The following is a 7,014-nucleotide window of genomic DNA, read 5'->3' as shown; positions in this document are numbered from 1 at the left end:
GTTACCTTTATTAAGTCTGCATTTAGGGTCATTTATTTTACTTTAACTTTGGACAGTAACTGACTCCGTGAAACCAAGCTTTATAAGATTAAAACTTTGCGCTAAAACCAAGATATTAACTAAAATTAAAATTTTTATAGAATGCCTCCGCTATCTCGCCGATTTCAGAGAAGAGAAGCCTCGCGCATGCGTAGACAGCAACGTTCCCAGGAAATGGCCACCGCGATAGCCCAAGCCTTGAGCCAAAACAATACCTCCAGTTATAACATTAAGTCCTTTAACGCGGGTAACCCTCCAAAGTTCACAGGTCTTGAAGGAGCCACCGTGATGCTCCAATGGCTCGAAAAGATTGAAAACACTTTCCTCCACACCCAATGCCCCTCAGACAGACGAACCCTATATGCTTCCAGTGTCCTGGAATCTAGAGCGCTTACATGGTGGAATGGAGTAGCTCATGCGCGTGGCGCAGAGGCTGCTTCTAGCATGACATGGGAGGAATTCAAGGAAATTCTGACGCGAGAATTCTGCCCTCCCAACGAAATTAAGCGCCTAGAGGAGGAATTCTGGAACTTGAAGCAATACAGCGGTGAAGCGCGCGAGTACGCGACGCGCTTCCATGAACTAAGCCTGCTTGTCCCTCACCTTGTTACCCCTTCCCGCCGAGCCATAGAGAAATACCTTGGGGGTCTCCCCATGGAAATTCAAGATTCTGTATGGGCCAGAAACCCAGTAACCCTCTCTGACGCCATCGAGTTGGCCGCTGTACTCAGCGACAACCATGTCAGAGCAGGAACCCTGTTCCTGCGGGGAACAGAAAAGACCAAACTCACCAAGACTGCCCCTGAACCAACAGAAACCAAACCTGAACCCTCGAACCATAACAACCTCAAGCGCAGGCGCAAGGCCTATGCGCTTACCAACCCGCCCATTGTCCAGCAACCCATTTACCAACCTCCAGTTTATGCGCCTAACCCTCTGTCAACCTACCCAACACCTCCTGTAGTCCACAACTATGCCCTAACCAATCCCGCACTCTCTGCCCCTCCAACTAAGAAACCTTACACAGGAAACCATCCCTTTTGCCCAACCTGTAGATTTCACCACCCAACTCAAACCCCGTGTCGACTTTGTACCCGATGTGGCCGTACTGGTCACCTTGCAGAAAACTGTAGAGTCCTTCTCGCCAACCCAATTGCGCCAACACCACCAGTCTACCCGCAGAACCCACAACCAACCTACCAAAACCCACGACCCAGATCGTGCTTTAACTGCGGTGATCCCAGTCATTTCCGGAACGCGTGCCCGAGACTACAAGTGCAAATCACACAGGCGAATCCGGTGAACCAGATTTCGAACCAAGTGACGCGTGGACGAGCTTTTAACATAACCGCGCACCAAGCGCAAGCGAATAATGACGTAGTTAATGGTACATTTTTACTTAACGGATTTTATGCCTCTGTACTTTTTGATACTGGCGCCGATCGAAGTTTTATCTCTCGCGCCTTCGAGCAGAAGCTTGCGCGACCGCGCAGCGATTTAAAAGAAAATTTTTCAGTTGAATTGGCTAATGGTGAAACTGTTTTAATTAACTCGGTGATTAAAGATTGTACGCTTAACCTTAACGAAAACGATTTTCTGATTGACCTCATCCCTATGCCTCTTGGAAGCTTTGATGTTATCATTGGTATGGACTGGCTTACGCATAATCGCGCCGAAGTTATTTGCGCCAAGAAGATGATTCGCATACCTCGAGAAAATGGTGATCTTCGTATTTACGGCGAGAAACCCTCCCGCGGTCTTAAACTTATGTCTTGCGCCGAAGCCCGAAGGCTCATGCGGAAGAAGTGTATTGCATTCCTAGCCCATGTGGTTAAACCTGCTGAAGAGAAGAAGCTTCGCGATATCCCTGTTGTGCGTGATTTCCCTGAAGTTTTTCCTGATGATCTTCCTGGTATCCCTCCCGCTCGTGAAGTCGAGTTCCGTATTGATCTTGTCCCTGGTGCTTCCCCCGTGGCTAAATCTCCTTATCGTCTGGCACCCGCTGAGATGCAAGAATTGGCCAGCCAACTTCAAGAGTTGACTGCTAAAGGATTCATTCGCCCTAGCTCTTCGCCCTGGGGTGCTCCGGTGTTGTTCGTTAAAAAGAAAGATGGATCGTTTCGCATGTGTATTGATTACCGCGAGTTGAACAAACTCACCATTAAGAACCGGTATCCCTTACCGCGTATTGACGACCTCTTTGATCAACTCCAAGGTGCCTCTTGTTTTTCCAAGATTGATCTCCGCTCTGGCTATCACCAGTTGCGCATCCGCGATGAAGATGTTCCGAAGACTGCTTTTCGAACTCGTTATGACCATTTTGAATTCTTGGTCATGTCCTTCGGTTTAACCAACGCACCCGCCGTTTTCATGGATCTAATGAATCGGGTGTGTAGGCCTTTCTTGGACCGTTTTGTGATTGTGTTTATCGATGATGTTCTGGTGTATTCTAAGACCAAGGCCGAGCACGAGCAACATCTTCGGTTGGTGTTGCAAAAGCTTCGAACCGAGCAACTCTATGCTAAGCTTTCCAAGTGTGAATTCTGGTCTGATGAAGTACAGTTTCTTGGTCATGTTGTAAACAAGATGGGTATTCATGTCGACCCATCCAAAATTGAAGCAATCAAGAACTGGATTACGCCATCCTCTCCTTCTGAGATCCGTTCCTTTCTGGGCTTAGCTGGTTACTACCGGCGATTTATTTCGAACTTCTCAAAGATCGCTTTGCCTTTAACAGCTCTAACGCACAAAGGTAAACCGTATATTTGGGGCTCGAAGCAAGAAGAAGCCTTTCTGACGCTCAAGCGTTTGTTGTGTGAAGCTCCTGTCCTTGCGCTACCTGAGGGTAATGATGATTTTGTCGTGTATTGCGATGCATCCAACCAAGGTCTCGGTTGTGTTCTTATGCAACGAGGCAAGGTTATCGCTTACGCATCAAGGCAACTCAAGGTTCATGAAAAGAATTATACAACTCACGATCTCGAACTTGGTGCAGTGGTATTTGCCTTGAAGATCTGGAGACACTACCTTTATGGTACTAAGTGTATCCTTTACACTGACCATAAAAGCCTTCAGCATATCTTTGATCAAAAGGAACTCAACATGAGACAACGCCGATGGAACGAACTCATCAGCGATTACGATTGTGAGATCCGGTATCATCCTGGTAAGGCTAATGTGGTAGCCGACGCGCTCAGCCGAAAACCCTGCCAGCTTAACTGTATCTTGCCGCGCACCCAGCTTCACTTCGCGCCGATCCAAAGCAACCTTGAATCGCGCATTCGTGACGCGCAGCGCGCATCCATCAGTAATGGTAACCTTCGCGCCGAGTTAGCGTGTGGCGCGGAAGCGCATTTTGTGCCCAATCTAAGTGGAATTCTCTGTTATCTTAATCGCATCTGGATTCCCTTTGATGAGAATCTTCGTGCTGATATCCTGAGTGAAGCGCACAAATCTCGGTATTCTATTCATCCTGGCGCTGATAAGATGTACAAGGATTTGCGCATTACTTATTGGTGGCCCGGTATGAAGAAGGATATTGCTGTGTTCGTAGCTAGATGTCTGACTTGTTCTAAAGTAAAAGCTGAACACCAACGCCCATCTGGTTTGCTCGAACAACCAGAAATTCCTACGTGGAAATGGGAATGTGTAGCAATGGACTTTATTACCAAGTTACCTTTGACAGCAAGCAAACATGATAGCATTTGGGTAATAGTGGATCGTTTGACTAAGTCTGCTCACTTTCTGCCCATTCGTGAAAACTACCGTGTTGAGCAACTCGCGCAGCTTTATGTCAAGGAAATTGTCTGCCGCCATGGTACTCCTTTGAGCATCATATCCGATCGCGATGGCCGTTTTATATCTCGCTTTTGGAAATCTCTCCAATCTGCGCTAGGAACTCGCTTGGACATGAGTACGGCATATCATCCTCAGACTGACGGTCAGTCTGAGCGAACTATTCAGACTCTTGAGGATATGCTCCGATCTTGTGTTCTTGATTTTGGAGGTAATTGGGATTCACACCTGCCTTTGATTGAGTTCTCTTATAATAACAGCTATCATTCCAGTATCGGTATGGCCCCATTTGAAGCACTTTACGGTCGTAAGTGCCGCTCCCCGATTTGTTGGAGCGAAGTGGGTGAAACTCAAATCACAGGACCCGAACTTGTTCAAGAGACAACCGATAAAATCGCCAAGATCCGTGATCATCTGCTGACTGCCAGAAGCCGACAGAAGAGTTACGCAGATCGTAGGCGAAAGCCTCTCGAATTTCAAGTTGGTGATCTTGTTCTCCTCAAAGTGTCGCCCTGGAAAGGTGTTGTCCGCTTTGGGAAGAAGGGTAAGCTTGCTCCTCGTTATGTTGGTCCATTCAAGATTCTCGCGCGTGTAGGAAAAGTTGCCTATAGACTTGACCTGCCGCCCGCGCTCAGTAATGTGCATCCAACGTTCCATGTATCCAATCTCAAGAAGTGTTTAGCTGACGAGAACCTTCACATTCCACTTGATGAAGTTCAAGTTGATGAAACTATGCATTTCGTTGAGAAGCCTGTTGAGATTATGGATCGCGAGGTTAAGCAAACCAAGCGCAGTCGTATCCCTATCGTGAAAGTTCGCTGGGAGTCCAAGCGCGGAGCCGAGTTTACATGGGAAAGGGAAGATCAAATGAAGATCAAGTACCCGCACCTGTTCTCTGCGCAACCTACTTCGAGATAAATTTCGGGACGAAATTTCTTAAAGTAGGGGAGACTGTGACATCTGCCCTGATCCGACCCGACCCAGGTACCCGTTTCTCTTACCCGATCTCTTTCTTTTATGATTTAATATTTATTTATACTTATATTTTACTTTTAATAATAATATATTTTCCTTCCCGCCTCTTTCTCTCTCTTTCTTTCCGCCGTCCCGTCCCTCTCCTTCTCTCTTTCCGCCTTGTTTCCCTCTTTTTTCTTCTAACTCTTTGCTTGTCCTTTGTTCCTTCCCGCCTAAGGTTGTCTGCGCAGCTCCACGCGCCAGACCCCTTACAAGGAATCCTGCGTGAAGACCATCTGTTACAGCGATACGCGAGACGAACTCTTCTCGCAGCGCGCTAAGAATTGTAATTCTTCTCGCAGCGCGCTAAGAATTATAATTCTTCTCGCAGCGCGCTAAGAATCGTAGTTCATCCCTCGACGCGCGAAGAATTATAGTTCTTCCCGCGGCGCGCTAGGAATTTTAGTTCCTACCGCGGCGCGCTAAGAAATGTAATTCTTCCCGCGGCGCGCTTAGTAATGTAGTTCTTTCCGCGACGCGTTAAGGTTAGTTCTGTCTGCCTTCGCGCTCGCGCTCTCTTGACCTTCTGTGTCTGCCTTAGCGCCTTAGCCTTCTCGCGCTCAACCCTTTGAGTTTTCTTCTGTTTAATCTAGCCTTTTGCTTTTGTGTTGTCTTATCTTTTGAGCTGTTGACCTAATCTGCTTTATGTCTGAAAAGTTACTTTCGGCGCAGCATGCGCACCAACCCCATTGGTTGACAGATAAAGTGACTGACAATCTTTTGAGATCTGCTTTTTCCATGCTTGACCTGTACCTTTTTCTGAACCGCCCATGCCTTTTTTTACTGTTCCCTGACAGCTTTATCTTGCCTCTGCAGCTGCCATATCTTTCCATATCTTTTGCTTTTGGATTCTTATGCTTTTTGATATCTTTTGCTTGATCCTGTTAAGATCCTTTTCCCTTTTCTAGGGATTATGTCTCCTAGGGTTTTCTCTATAAATAATAGTATTATTTTCCTAACACTACACACACAAAACACTTAATCTCTCCTGTCCTCCTCCTTGCTCTCTCTGCCTCCGTCTTCCTCCCTGTTCTGCCCTGCTTTTCCGGTAATATATATATATAATAATTTACTTATTAATTATGCTAACTTGTAATCAAGACTTAAAACAAATCATTAAAACAATAATCTTATTTATAGGTTAACTTGTGCTTGTTTAAAGTTGGTTCTTGCTTTATCTTACACCGCATCGTTTATCAAGTGAGTAATCTCGTACCTAATCCCTTTTTGCTTTTAATGTTTTGGGATGTTCATGTGTTCATACAAACTTAGAGTCTTAAACTTGTTTATGAACTTTAGTCGCGCAGTATCCCATGTGTTGAGGACGTAGACTTGGCTGTTTATTTGTATGTGTGGATCATTAACCGTCTTGTCGGTCTATTCCGCAGTTTTCATGGTACCATTAGATGAACACGGGAGAACTATCGTTTATGATTTTCTCTTTTGTTTACACATGCACAGTTTGTTTTGTTTGTGAGCTCAATTGTGAGCACTGGCAGTCTTATGAATCTTAGAGTTGGTCCCGATCAGATTACACCCTTGTTGAAAACCAGACATACACATGTTGCGCGCAGATTTATTGTTATCTATGTATTGTATTAAACTTGATTTCTCACCAACACGCAAGTGTTTGACGTTTATTTTAACACATGTTCAGGTTTGCAGTAGCTGTTTTGGAGCTTGTGGACACATAGGAAGTTTTCTTTATTTTGGACCTAGATTAAAATGTATCAAGACAAGTTATTGTTGTTCGAATATTATGATTTATAATATATTGATTTATGACGATTTATGTTATCTTATTTTTGCTTTGCGCGTGCGCGAATGAATGTATTTATTAAATATTGACACCCAATAGTGTCACGAGTAATGAAACAATATGTGGCGCCCCGATGTATAATCCGCCTTTGGTCGGGGTGTTACAATCACCGCCCACTAATGCCTCGACCGCCACCTACCTCCCACCACCACCACCACCCACTAACATTTTGATTTTATTTATTTTTTTTCCTACCTACCAAACAATGAAAAGCAACGATTCACTTCATTCTCATGTGGTAACCAAACATTTCATTGGAATGGTAATAACCCATTCCATTCCATTGTCCATTCCATTACCCCGTTCATTCCATTCCGTCGTGCATTCCATTACCTCATACCAAACAG

The sequence above is a fragment of the Bidens hawaiensis genome, unplaced genomic scaffold, assembly GCF_021521415.1.
Source record: "Bidens hawaiensis isolate Kalapana, Puna unplaced genomic scaffold, B.hawaiensis_p1.1 tig00010738_1, whole genome shotgun sequence".
Classification (NCBI taxonomy): Eukaryota; Viridiplantae; Streptophyta; class Magnoliopsida; order Asterales; family Asteraceae; genus Bidens; species Bidens hawaiensis.
The sequence above is the reverse complement of the archived record's forward strand: the minus strand, read 5'-3'. Positions refer to the sequence as shown.